Here is a 15,089-nt window from a genome sequence, read left to right as displayed (position 1 = left end):
ATCGTTCTTATTAACCTAAAGTTCGACGTGGGCGTTATGAAGCTACGTTTTACAGTGTGTAGGTACCGTGAGCTTCGTGAAGTACTATAAACAGCAGTGGCAATGTATACGCGAATGGACTGTGATTGTGTTTGTGAGAATTGAACAGTTCGCACTTAACTGAGTTGCAGGAACTAATGAAATTTAAAATACTGATCTTGTTTGCTACTCGATAAATTCCTGTGTGCATTAAAATATTAACTGGATACCTACAATCTGATTGTGAAGCGTTGGACTGCGTTCCCCAGAACTGTGAACTCGCGATCTTGAAAATGTACGCGATCAGCAGGTGGAATTCAATACTATGTTGTTTTAAAACCGTGTACGGGACGTTAGAAGCAATAACTCGGAGTAAGGAAAGAACAGTTACTGTCTTCATACATACAGTTAAAGGCTACCCAGCCATTGACCTTCGTCTGTGCGAATGCGCACAGGTTGCCCAAACTCTTACGGGAATCGCCAAAGCGTGCGCGAGTAATGAGTGGATGGGCAAATGTACTTTACATATGTAGAATTGTGGACAGATGGGAATGTGAGTCTTACGGGAAGCGTGCAAGGGATAAGTCCCTGCAGTAGCGCTATTCATCTGTGTCCTCGGTGGCTCAGATGGATAGAGCGTCTGCCATGTAAGCAGGAGATCCCGGGTTCGAGTCCCGGTCGGGGCACACATTTACAGCTGTCCACATCGAGGTATATCAACAACACCTGTCGGCAGCTTAGGCTTTCAGTTAATCATTTATTCCACGGAAAAGCTGCACGGTCATCAACAGTATCTGTTCTTTCAAGAACAGTTACTGTCTTCATATATAAAGCTATAATCGTACGCGTACTAACATGAATTTACACATAAACAACTGTGTCCTACCGGTGTGTCGTATAAAAAATGCAAGGAAGAATGGAATAAGAGGCCTGGAGAAACACATTCCAAGCAAGAGGACGTATTTTCTGCCATTTCACAAACCACTTTTTAAGTACGCCGCCAGCACCGTGAAGCTACCGTTGACGCCATTACGCATCCAATTCCAAAACATAAGCTGTAGTGTCAAGCGCTCTCCTCTATAAAGACTAAAAACATTTTAAATAGTTCCAAAAGTCATTATTTTCTCAGTATTTACTTTCTTTAATTTTTTTGTAATGAGGGTTTGCAATCAGGACTGACATTGTTCACTTCACCATAAGCAGTAGTCATTACTTTTTACTACTTACATCTTTCTGTGTATTGTATTGTAGCTGTTGTTGCATGTATTATACGTGTTCTTCTGGAGGAATGTTTTCTCATGCATACGTGTATCGTTTCATCAGGTGAATTTAAGTAACTGTTGTGGTACGTGCCATACCGCGTAAATTGCGGTATCAGCCTTTAGATTCCGGACGCCGACCAATCGTAACGAAGCTGCTCGCTTGGCGTTGGTGAAACGCACGCTACTGGCGTGTAGTTTGATATTGGAAGCTGTCAGCTACGTAAATTATGTTCACATTGAGTAGAACGTGATATTACGGCGCACTAATGACCGAGTGAGAGATTGTTTGGCTGTTTCTAACTGAACCAAATTACAGTTCGTTTCATTGTCTATTACGAAATTATTTGTGGGATGTTTTGTGTGTTTTATGTTTTTTCGAAGTTATGCACAAAGCCTGCCGTCATTACTTTCTTTAAGTTGGTAAATAAAAAGGATGTTTCGGAGTCCAAACAATCAAAACTCACGGTGAAAATTACATAAAGTAGATCTCTGAGAAGTTTTCTTCACAATCTGCTCAGTTCGTGGCACCTATGGCTTAATTTTGTTTGTTGTCATTTTCTTCACAGTTTGAAGAATTCACTGTGGGCTTGAAACAATAACAACGACAGTGTTTCAAATGTTTGAGGTTGCTGCCAATGTTACGTATCTTTTCGAGCTGTTTTCGAGACCGTTTACCGTTTCAGTTGAAAGCGCCCCTGAGCATGTGCAGGTATAACTGACTGACCTGCAGTGAAAATTCCAGTTTTAAAGATGGTATGGAGCAAGTATTTAGATGAGCGGTAAGCGCCTAGGTCACAAAAATATCTAACAAAGTTAAACTGTCTCTTCATTGATCTTTGAGAATATTTAACACACGCAGCACAAGTGAAGCAAAGAACAACGAGGGCAACATCTCATTAACAAATTTAGCATATCACAATACGAACACTTCAAATTTAATTTTACAGTGGTGCAGTTGCAACGTATAGGGAACAGATTTTGAGATTTGCTCCTTGGAGAGCTAAAGCAAAAGTAAAACAGAAAAAAAGATGCAAAACATCTTAAGGCCAGCCAGTAACGGTCAGAAATAACCTAGATTCTATTCTAAGCATTCCTTTTAACTACTGAGCAACAATATCTTGAATAATAAAACATTTAATTTTAGCTCTACATAATACAAATCTTTAAAACAAAGAACCTTAAAAAACCAAACAGAAAGTAAAATTTAGGACTTGTGATCTTAAATGTAGGTGATGATTCCTTAAAGAACCTTTAATTAACGCTGATCTACTGAAAAACTTCAAGCAGAGAAACTGATTTGCTGAAAAACAGAAAAAGTGAGGTACACGTTACAGGAAACTAAATAACTCTGTTGCTGGACCACAGGTTACGTACTTGCGATATTGCACAACAGTTCACAATGACGTAAAAAGAAACTTGAGTTCCTCAACTTACAGTTCGTGGCAAGATTAGTGTTCAACAACTTAGAAGTTAGGCAGAGAGAAAAAGGCTATCAGATGCTGAAAATTAAAACCTCAGTAAAATATACAAATGGTACTGAAGATAAGTCCTTAGGACATTAAGTGACCCAGGCAAAAAGCTCTTTTTCAAGGCAACAACAAAAAGTGAGCATCGCGTATGTGTGATGCTCTCCTTTTGGATACAGCGTCCTATCAAACGACGAGCCGAGCGGCATTGCTCAGCAATTTCCGCAAGCAGCCACCATACCGCGAAGTGTACCAGGTCACTCTTCGCCCCAAAATGTTCGATGTTCAACAACTGACTCAGCTCTAACAAGACACCATTGCGTCATGCAAATCAAAAGTGATTCCTGACACGGAGGTACACAGACTGCCCATAGCTGAGTGACAATGAAGCTTGCCCGTTGCACCTAGCAGACTGATACATCAGCGTTACCACGGTTGCGACTACACTCCTGACAGACTCTGCGCGCATCTCCACAGAAAAACACTGACTGACACCGGCAGTACTTCATAGCCACAGGCCAGGACTCAACTGTTTCACTTCCTGGACCAACCCGTCGCAAGCTCTCAGTTCACCACTGGAAGTAGCCTCGCCAAAACCCACGGCGGCACCACAAGAGCGCTCGCTGCCAACTTTAGGTGAAAGACAGCACACATAAAATCAAATCGAGCTATCGTACTCGGGATCGAGCCAGCACCAAACTGGCTCAAAAGACAAATACTTTTACGTCAAAATTGTCTAGGACGTCTACATTATTTTCCTCAGGCAGAGTTTCACATCACTACAATGAGGACGCAAAAGTGCCACAAAATTTCGATCAACATATTAGCGTGTAAGACCTTTCTTCGATTATGAAGCTAAATAAGTCACGATAACGTAGCAACCCGAGTGGCAAAATCTGTGAAATTTTCCGCGTCTGTCCGAATTCCGACAGTTCTTTTCTTTTTCTTTCGCTTACGCCATAGTCCCGCAGCAATCGCAGGGTCAGCGTGGTTACAACGGATTTGGCAGTGTTAGGGTTAGGGATGACCCGGTGCCCTTCCTGCCGCCACCCAGTACCTCCAGGACAGAATCAGTGTACCCCAACTGTCTGCATTTGGTGTAAATCGTGAAATAGTGGGGACGTGTTTCAAATGTCTGCGACGCGTGTAACTGAGGCGGAATGGGGGACCAGCCCGGTATTCACCTAGCGTGATGTGGAAAACCGCCTAAAAATCACATCCAGGCTGACCGGCACACCGGCCCTCGTCGTTAATCCGCCCGGCGGATTCGATCCGGGGCCGGCGCGCCTATCCGAGTCCAGGAAGCAGCGCGTTAGCGCGCTCGGCTACCCTGGCGGATAATTCCGACAGTTCAACCAGTTAAAAATTATATTATGTCTTCATCGCATCAAAAATAAATATATATACTGAAAATATGTTTTGTTTGTATGTATGTTGTTGATAGTGCATTGCGGCTGCATTGCCATTTAAATGTCGAAGGTTCGCTGTTTCACCCTCCTCACGCTCAGTTGGTGGGCAAGTCGGAGATAGGCTGAGCGCTATGGCACACGTGCCAGGGCATGGGTCGAATTCTTGGTCTGCCCTGCTCGAGGTACAACAATTTACCCTACTATATAAATATAGAATGTGATGATTGAAGGTGCTGTGTGCCAATGAAATTTGTTTAAGTTGTGAACGACGGATATTCACGAAGGTTACAGAAGTGGCTGTCCATCTGTAGTCATCAAGTAACTGTTACAGAAAATTGTCGACAAACTGACGAAAACGGGCATTTCACGATATCGTGAAGGTCGGGAACATTTCCAAATTTTTCGAAGTACGTGGTCTTCATTATTACCTCGGAGCGTATCTTATACATAATTTTTATCACGTGTCAGTTGTGAAGCCCAATGTGAGACGTGGTGTCTTGAATACCTGTTTTCGCGAAAATGTGGATAAGATGAAGGGGAAAAACATTTCGGTACACTATGTATTTTTCACTATACATCGTACCTTGTCGATAAGGTGTGTCAGAAAACCGTAAGCTTTGCCTGGCATGTTCGTGGGACTCTTCGTTTCCAGCAGCTTGTTGGTACGTTACACTTTCCAACAGTCTTTTTCGTACCTTACACGTCTAATATCAATAAGAGCAAGACAAAACTGATTACGAACTTAAAAGTGAATCAGTCAGCTAATTACCTTCTGTTGGCGTAGCGGACTAAAGACACAAAGTAATTCGTTGGTGGTCTCCATACACTGCAGCAGGCCGCAGGTTAACGTTCCGTTGTGTTGTGGAGTATACGAGTATGTAGTTTACCAGTATCAGCGAAATCCCTTCCTCCCTCCGTTTTCTTTTCCTCCATCCTCCATTCTGTTTGTCTGAAGGCATTTCGCGGTGATAACATGAGCCAGTCTACCTTTCCATCCGCCCGAATCTCTCTATACCACTGTCATGATTATTAGCTAAGTGAACGAACATGTGGGACAGAGCAAGATATTCGTTCCCTAGTACTGCAGTTTCTACTCAAGGACATCTAGAAGTAAATTTTAACACGAAGGTCAACACTGCACTTGTGCCATCTACTGCATTGTTTATATGATAGTCTGCCACTAAACAAAGATTCTTCTCTCAATAATTTTTTCCTTAAAAGTGAATCCAGTTTAGCAAGAGAACCAGAATGACTAAATAAACTTTAAAATCAGACGGAAAAGAAATGTTTGGACAACATATTTTCTGAATTAATCACACTTTCTCACACAATTCTGCTCTTGAATGTACCTGCCATATTTCATCCGAACGGCTAATTTAGTTTTATTTGTGCGAGCCCAGACTTCCATGGTCGGTGTCTTCAGAAATGTAATTTTCCAGGTGTGTGAGAGCATTCTTATGTTGTTATATTAATCAACGTTTCCACTAATGCTTCCTCTGTATATCCACGTGGATCTATAGGTACATGGAAGGAGAGATTTAACTTACCTTGTGTTGTTACGACATTGTGTTTGCTGCATTTTTACATTCAAGTGTATATTTTACGATTCCGTGAGTTAGTCGGTAGAAATGGAACCCTTATCGGATCACTTCGTTGTGCGCCTGTCTGCACATCTGCTAAGACGCCTTGTTCTCAGAGAGAGATAGAGGTATCAAGATGAAATACTTGTCAAATATTTACGTCTACGGCTCCTTGGCGCTGTAAGAAATGTAAGCTAGTGAGTCAATGCAAACAAAACATACGGTCCTTTATGTCACTCGCCAAATCAGTCATCACAATCTGTAGATGAACGTTTTATACACAAATCGTTCCTGGTGATATGGTTGTAAAATGCTTGCCTGGAAACTCAGAGGACACGCAATCGAAACTCGGTCGTCCCATGGATTTTTCAAGAGTCGTTTTACCCTAGCCTTCACCTCTCACCAATGTGAGGAGTTGCAAGAAGCGATACGTTGGGGTTTCACGTTGAAGTGTAGGTACCGTTTCCCCTGTGTCACCAGTTGCACGACTGGTGTAGGTTAGGGACATGCAAGTTGACGAAGTGACGTCCAATATAAATATGATGCCCGTGTTGTGAAAAAAATACGGTGCAGTATTTCTTCGGACAGGCATGCGCGTCCGAAGGACTACTGCATCGTACTTCTTCACAACACAGGTACTGCAATTTCGTAGTTTCCGGCCGATACCGGGCCTGTGAATAACTAATAATGTCTGCCCAATACGGGAATGACTTAAACGGGATACACGAGTACAGGTATAGCACATGGATGACGACATAGGGAATTTTGTATCTGGCCGTGAATCGTGTTCGAATACATGAAGCGGTTAAGGGGACCGGTCTGCGTGAAGCGGGAAATCCAGGCTCGAGTCAAGGTCCGATACGAATTTTCACTGTCGTCATTACATTATACAGCTTAATGTGGTTCGTATTTGCAATTGCAAATACATTTAATGAAGGTGACGTGTCGGTCTTTCCCCAGTCCACCTAAATGGGTGTTGGTGGGAGTCGACTAGGCTGATTTCATTGATGGACGGTGTTTCGAGATATCTGTTGTCTAGAAACTTGGATACATCCCGAGAGGAAACACCACCTGCCAGAAGGGCTCAAGCGAAAGCAGGAGGTGTCCAGTAAAAATGCCTACGTCTGCTCCAGACTTTGACTGGCTGGATGCCCTAGTTGTTAAAAACATTCGGGGAGCGATCTGGAGATCGCGAAACGAGAATTCGTCGGGCAGTGCTCGTGGAGTGTAACGGTCACGTGGCATCTGGGGCGAGGGGTAGGGGGAGCATAATCGCAACGTATTTATTTTTTTATTTTTTTTTTCACTATGGGACTTAACATCTGAGGTCATCAGTGCACTAGACTTAGAACTACGTAAACCTAACTAACCTAAGGACATCACACACAATTATGCCTGAGGCAAAACTCGAACCTGCGACCGAAGCAGCCGCGTGGTACCGGACTGAAGCGCCTAGAACCCCTCGGCCACAGCGGCCGGCTGTGTTTCATAAATCGGACGGAAGTGATCCTAGACTGATGTGCCAAAACGTTGTGGCCACCTGCCTAATACCTTGTTTCTCCGTCTTTGGATACCAAGATTTCGACAGTTTTTGGTGGGTTTGTGAAGGTACGTGGCATTAGAAATCTACGCACAGGTCATGTAATTCGTGTAAATAAATAGCCGCTGATAAGCGTACGAGGTGATGGCGAACAATAGCGACCAAGATGGTTTCCATAGGATTTGCATCAGGCGAATTTGGTCGCCGAGGCATCAACCTGAGTTGACTATAATGCTCCTCAAACCACTGTAGCATGGTTGTGGATCCGGAACAATTATTCTGCTAACAGATGACATAAACGTGGGGGAAGGCATCAAACATGAAGGGCTGCAGGTGGTTCGCAGATGTCTGCGTGTCCTTGATTACTACCACAGGTCCCACGGAAGCGCAGGATAGTGCCTCTCACAGCACAATACTGCTCACACCAGCGTGCGTCCGTGGCGCGCTGCAATCATCTGGCCGCAGTTCATCTCAATGACGGCGTTCGTGGAGACGACCATCGACCTAGTGTAGCAAAAATGTGATTCAGCCGAAAAGCCGACACGTTTCCATTGATCGACGGTTGAATATCGATGGTCGCGTGCCCACTGCAATCGTAATTGACGTCTTCGTTGGGTCAACATATGAAGACGTACGGGCAGTCTGCTGCAGTGCTATATGTTCAACAACGTAGAATGAACAGTGTTCTCCGAAACACTTGTGCGTGCACCAGCATTGTGCTCTTACGGCGGAGATGTCACAGGTCACCATCTATTGTAATTTACAGAGCAGATAAGCCTCTGAAACGCACGTTCTGTAAAGATTCGAGGACGTCCCACTATTTAACGCCTAGTTATTGTTTCACTACGCTATCACTTTCCGTATATGCTCACTACAGTAGCACTGAACATTCCACCAGCTTCGACGTTTTCGAGATACTCATTCACAGGCTCTGCGTAGTACACTACTGGCCATTAAAATTGCTAGACCACGAAGATGACGTGCTACAGACGCGAAATTTAACCGACAGGAAGAAGATGCTGTGAAATGCAAATGATTAGTTTTTCAGAGCATTCACACAAGGTCGGCGCCGGTGGCGACACCTACAACCTGCTGACATGAGGAAAGTTTCCAAGCGATTTCTCATACACAAACAGCAGTTGACCGCCGCTGCCTGGAGAAACGTTGTTGTGATGCCTCGTGTAAGGAGGAGAAATGCGTACCATCACGTTTCTCACTTTGATAAAGGTCGGATTGTACCCTATCGCGATTGCGGTTTATCGTATCGCGACATTGCTGCTCGCGTTGGTCGAGATCCTATGACTGTTAGCAGAATATGAAATCGGTGGGTTCAGGAGGGTAATACGGAACACCGTGAGGGATCCTAACGGCCTCGTATCACTAGTAGTCGAGATGACAGGCATCTTATCTGCATGGCTGTAACGGATCGTGCAGCCACATCTGGATCCCTGAGTCAACAGATGGGGACGTTTGGAAGACAACAACCATCTGCACGAACAATTCGACGACGTTTGCAGCAGCATGGACTATCAGCTCGGAGACCGTGGCTGTGGTTATCCTTGACGCTGCATCACAAACAGGAGCGCCTGCGATGGTGTACTCAACGATGAATCTGGGTCCACGAATGGCCAAACGTCATTTTTTCGGATGAATCCAGGTTCTGTTTACAGCATCACGATGCTCTCATCCGAGTTTGGCGACATCGCGGTGAACGCACATTGGAAGCGTGTATTCGTCATCGGCATACTGGCGAATCACCCGGCGTGATGATATGGGGTGCCATTGGTTACACGTCTCGGTCACCTCTTGTTCGCATTGATGGTACTTTGAACAGTGGACCTTACATTTCAGATGTGTTACGACCCGTGGCTCTACCCTTCATTCGATCCCTGCGAAACCCTACATTTCAGCAGGATAATGCACGACCGCATGTTGCAGGTCCTGTACGGGCCTTTCTGGATACAGAAGCCAGCACATTCTCCAGATCTCTCAAAAATTGAAAACGTCAGGTCAATGGTGGCCGAGCAACTGGCTAGTCAAAATACCCCAGTCGCTACTCTTGATGAACTGTGGTATCGTGTTGAAGCTGCATGGGCAGCTGTACCTGTACATGGCATCCAAGCTCTGTTTGACTCAATGTCCAGGCGTATCAAGGCCGTTATTACAGCCAGAGGTGGTTGTTCTTGGTACTGATTTCTCAGGATCTTTTTTTTTTGTGGTCATCAGTCTACTGACTGGTTTGATGCGGCCCGCCACGAATTCCTTTCCTGTGCTAATCTCTTCATCTTAGAGTAGCACTTGCAACCTACGTCCTCAATTATTTGCTTGACGTATTCCAATCTCTGTTTTCCTCTACAGTTTTTGCCCTCTACAGCTCCCTCTAGTACCATGGAAGTCATTCCCTCATGTCTTAGCAGATGTCCTATCATCCTGTCCCTTCTCCTTATCAGTGTTTTCCACATATTCCTTTCCTCTCCGATTCTGCGTAGAACCTCCTCATTCCTTACCTTATCAGTCCACCTAATTTTCAACATTCGTCTGTAGCACCACATCTCAAATGCTTCGATTCTCTTCTGTTCCGGTTTTCCCACAGTCCATGTTTCACTAGCATACAATGCTGTACTCCAGACGTACATCCTCAGAAATTTCTTCCTCAAATTAAGGCCGGTATTTGATATTAGTAGACTTCTCTTGGCCAGAAATGCCTTTTTTGCCATAGCGAGTCTGCTTTTGATGTCCTCCTTGCTCCGTCCGTCATTGGTTATTTTACTGCCTAGATAGCAGAATTCCTTAACTTCATTGACTTCGTGACCATCAATCCTGATGTTAAGATTCTCGCTGTTCTCATTTCTACTACTTCTCATTACCTTCGTCTTTCTCCGATTTACTCTCAAACCATACTGTGTACTCATTAGACTGTTCATTCCGTTCAGCAGGATCTATACACCCAAATTGCGTGAAAATCTAATCACATGTCAGTTGTAGTATAATATATTTGTCCAATGAATACCCGTTTATCATCTGCATTTCTTCTTGTTGTAGCAATTTTAGTGGCCAGTAGTGTAGTAATCTGCCCTCTGTCCGAGTCGTTTATCTCAATGGTTTTCCCCATCTGCATCCTATATGATCATCCGTGTCCTCTCCGATTACATACTTTTGTTACGGCGTCACCTGCCCGCAATGCCACTCCAGGCGGCATCCAATGTCGCGGTGGGGAGTGGTCATAATGTATTGGCTGATCAGCGTGTAATGGAACTGTGTTAATTTCCATGCACGTAGTGTGTTGCCAACATTCCAGGTGTTTATTTAGCGATTATGTAAACTTTAAGTAAGATGAGAAACGCACAATTATTTTATGTTTCATAAATCTAAGAATATAAAACAAATCACTACTCCTTAACTTGATGTTATTCGCTGTTACGAAACGTATAAAATTCGGGCGAAGAAAGAAGGAAGCCATTAGGCCGGAGGCAGGCAAAGCTTTTATACCCTTGCTTTTCTGTTCGGTGAACGTCTTTTCTACAAGGAAAAAGACGCTGTAGACAGACCCGGTGGACGGGTTGAGGTAGGGGTAGAGGGTGGCCTTGTCTCGTCCCGTTTGGGGGAACACATTTTACGTGGAAAAAAAGTTCACCGCTGTCAGACTGTGCAGCTCTGAGCGGCTTGGTTTCTCAGTGACAGGAAGAGATCATGTGCTGGTGCGCACCGAAGGCATTACTATTCGTGATAAGATATGCGTATAGTATTGTAAGCATACGTTTATTAATATCTGTGCCCTAATTATTTGTCAAAATGGTTGAAATAGCTCTGAGCACTATGGGACATAACTGCTGAGGTCATCAGTCCCCTAGAACGTAGAACTACTTAAACCTAACTAACCTAAGAACATCACACACATCCTTGCCCGAGGCAGGATTCGAACCTGCGATCGTAGCGGTCACGCGGTTCCAAACTGTAGCGCCTAATACCGCTCGGCCACCCCGGCCGGCTAAGTAGTCGTCCCCCGTGGATGCAAGAATTACCACGCTAAATAGCGCCGATGTAATGATTTGACCGCTTCGCTGCAAGCAGACTTACCGAAGGCCTTATCCCTGCCGTTTCAGTCAGAGACGTGAATAATCTGCAGAAGTGTTAGTGGCACCACATCCGCTACAGCACCGTCTATACAAGGCAAGATACTTACTATTTACTTTTTAATATCGTAAAATGAGAGCCAGAGTTAACATGTATTGTCGCCAGGTGTGAGTTTTGGTCACTATAGTGACATTTATATCTACAGCTTGTTATTGTGTAACTTAAGGAATCTATTTACTTTCTATTAAACACTACCACAAAATTATATGAATTCGTGGTGTCAGTTATTTAAAAACAGTTTTGATCCTGCAGCCACTATGAGTCAAGATACAAAGGAATTGAAGACATTAGCTACCAGTGGGGAAAGATTACGATTTGCGCTGGGCCAGGAGTCTAACCCAGATTTCCTTCTTACTAGGCAGATACGCTGATCACTGCGACATCTTTTTTTTTTTTTCTCTCACACACGTGTAGGTACAATAATATAGATGAAACGACTTTACTGATCTAATTCCTAGTTATCGTGTATCCATTTTTCTCAGTCTCCTTCTTCCAGGATAAATGTTATGTATATAATAAAGGAATAATTAGATATTGATAATCTGCTGAATTATAATAAATACGTTGTTATAACTGCAGCAAAATAGAAAAAGTACCAGCAGCGAGATTCGCTCTAATGACCTGCCACTTCTAAAACTACGTGCTTAATCGCTATATGCAGGGTGGTCCACTGATAGTGACCGGGCCAAATATCTCACTAAGTAAGTAACAAACGAAAAAACTACAAAGAACGAAACTCGTCTAGCTTGAAGGGGGAAACCGGATGGCGCTATGGTTGACCCGCTAGGTGGCGCTGCCATAGGTCAAACGGATATCAACTGCGTTTTTTACAAATAGGAACCCCCGTTTTTATTACATATTCGTGTAGTACGTAAAAAAAATTGAATGTTTTAGTTGGACCACTTTTTTCGCTTTCTGATAGATGGCGCCGTAATAGTCACGAACGTATAAGTACGTGGTATCACGTAACATTCCGCCAGTGCGGACGGTATTTGCTTCGTGAGACATTACCCGTGTTAAAATGGACCGTTTACCAATCGCGGAAAAGGTAGATATAGTGTTGATGTATGGCTATTGCGATCAAAATGCCCAACGGGCGTGGTCTATGTATGTTGCTCGGTATCCTGGACGACATCATCCAAGTTTCCGGACCGTTCGCCGGATAGATACGTTATTTAAGGAAACAGGATGTGTTCAGCTACATGTGAAACGTCAACCACGACCTGCAACAAATGAGGATACCCAAGTAGGTGTTTTAGCTGCTCTCGCGGCTAATCCGCACATCAGTAGCAGACAAATTGCGCGAGAATCGGGAATCTCAAAAACGTCGGTTTTGAGAATGCTACATCAACATCGATTGCACCCGTACCATATTTTTATGCACCAGGAATTGCGTGGCGACGACCTTGAACGTCGTGTACAGTTCTGCCATTGGGAACAAGAGAAATTACGGGACGATGACAGATTTTTTGCACGCGTTCTACAGGGTTATTACAAATGATTGAAGCGATTTCACAGCTCTACAATAACTTTATTATTTGAGATATTTTCACAATGCTTTGCACACACATACAAAAACTCAAAAAGTTTTTTTAGGCATTCACAAATGTTCGATGTGTGCCCCTTTATTGATTCCGCAGACATTAAGCCGATAATCAAGTTCCTCCCACACTCGGCGCAGCATGTCCCCATCAATGAGTTCGAAAGCATTGTTGATGCGAGCTCGCAGCTCTGGCACGTTTCTTGGTAGAGGAGGTTTAAACACTGAATCTTTCACATCACTATGCGTGAAACTTGGCCGCACGCGTTCAATCATTTCTTCGCTCACTGCAGGCCGACCCGTTGATTTCAACTTACAGAGGCATCTAGAAGCTTTAAACTGCGCATACCATCGCCGAATGGAGTTAGCAGTTGGTGGATCTTTGTTGCACTTCGTCCTGAAGTGTCGTTGCACTGTTATAACTGACTGATGTGAGTGCATTTCAAGCACAACATACACTTTCTCGGCTCCTGTCGCCATTTTGTCTCAGTGCGCTCTCGAGCGCTCTGGCGGCAGAAACCTGAAGTGCGGCTTCAGCCGAACAAAACTTTATGAGTTTTTCTACGTATCTGTAGTGTGTCGTGACCATATGTCAATGAATGGAACTACAGTGAATTTATGAAATCGCTTCAATCATTTGTAATAGCCCTCTATTTAGCGACGAAGCGTCATTCACCAACAGCAGTAACGTAAACCGGCATAATATGCACTATTGGGCAACCGAAAATCTACGATCTGAGGTCTGGCACATAGCTCGCGTGCGGTTGAAGCTGTATTGAATAGCATATTTCATGACAGGTGGATTGGTCGTCGAAGCATGGCCCGCACGTTCACCGGATCTGACGTCCCCGGATTTCTTTCTGTGGGGAAAGTTGAAGGATATTTGTTGTTGTGATCCACCGACAACGCCTGACAACATGCGTCAGCGCATTGTCAATGCATGTGCGAACATTATGGTAGGTGAACTACTCGCTGTTGAGAGGTATGTCGTTACACGTATTGCCAAATGCATCGAGGTTGACGGACATCATTTTGAGCATTTATTGCATTAATGTGGTATTTACAGGTAATCACGCTGTAACAGCATGCGTTCTCAGAAATGATAAGTTCAGAAAGGTACGTGTATCACTTTGGAACAACCGAAATAAAATATTCATACTACCTACGTTCTGTATTTTAATTTAAAAAACCTACCTGTTACCAACTGTTCGTCTAAAATTGCGAGCCATATGTTTGTGACTATTACAGCGCCTTCTATCACAAAGCGAAAAAAATGATCCAACTAAAACATTCATAGTTTTTTACGTACTACACGAATATGTAATAAAAATGAGGGTTCCTATTCAAAAAAACGCATTTGATATCCATTTGACCTATGGCAGCGCCATCTAGCGGGCCAACCATAGCGCCATCTGGTTATCCCCTTCGAGCTAGGCAAGTTTCGTTCTTTGTAGGTTTTTCGTTTGACGCTTATTTCGTGAGATATTTGGCCCAGTCACGATCAGTGGACCGCCCTGTATATAAAACTAGGGCTCTGTTTGTCTCATTTTATTATGGCACATTACAGGAAAAAACGGACACAATCAACCTCTGGTTGGGTTGAGACAAGGTGGGAAGGGGTCAAATCCAGAAAACCTGTCCACGATGCTTGTTCGCCGCTTGTCACTTTGCTGGTTGCTCACATGATATTAGGCTGTGTGTTTATTTCTTCTTTATTTTTATTTTTTATAAAAATAAAATTTTATAGATAAATTCCTTAATTCGGGGATCAAAAGAAAACATTTTCTTATCCGGGAAGAACACAATGAGGCCGGCCGTGGTGGCCGAGCGGTTCTAGGCGCTACAGTCTGGAACCGCACCACCGCTAAGGTCCCAGGTTCGAATCCTGCCTCGGGCAAGGGTGTGTGTGACGTCCTTAGGTTAGTTAGGTTTAAGTTACTCTAAGTTCTAGGGGACTGACGACCTCAGAAGTTAAGTCCCATAGTGCTCAGAGCCATTTGATTTGAACACAATGAGAGAAGGTCTCAAAACTCGAGGAAAAAAGAAAAGACGAACAAACAAAACTATCCACCATCTTGACAGTGAAATACATGGCCGTTCACCATATATTGACGAAAAGCATGGCGGTAAGGATCGCTGT

General features: G+C 43.9%; 1 non-coding gene across 1 annotated transcript; it reads left to right on the top strand.

Annotated features, from left to right (window-relative positions):
- The first annotated feature begins 630 nt into the window (after window positions 1-630).
- Trnat-ugu (transfer RNA threonine (anticodon UGU)) lies at window positions 631-704 on the top strand. The gene has a single exon. It is a non-coding gene; the product is annotated as a tRNA-Thr (tRNA).
- Window positions 705-15,089: the final 14,385 nt, after the last annotated feature.

This window comes from Schistocerca serialis, chromosome 6, assembly GCF_023864345.2.
Source record: "Schistocerca serialis cubense isolate TAMUIC-IGC-003099 chromosome 6, iqSchSeri2.2, whole genome shotgun sequence".
NCBI lineage: Eukaryota > Metazoa > Arthropoda > Insecta > Orthoptera > Acrididae > Schistocerca > Schistocerca serialis.
The sequence above is the reverse complement of the archived record's forward strand: the minus strand, read 5'-3'. Positions and strand labels throughout refer to the sequence as shown.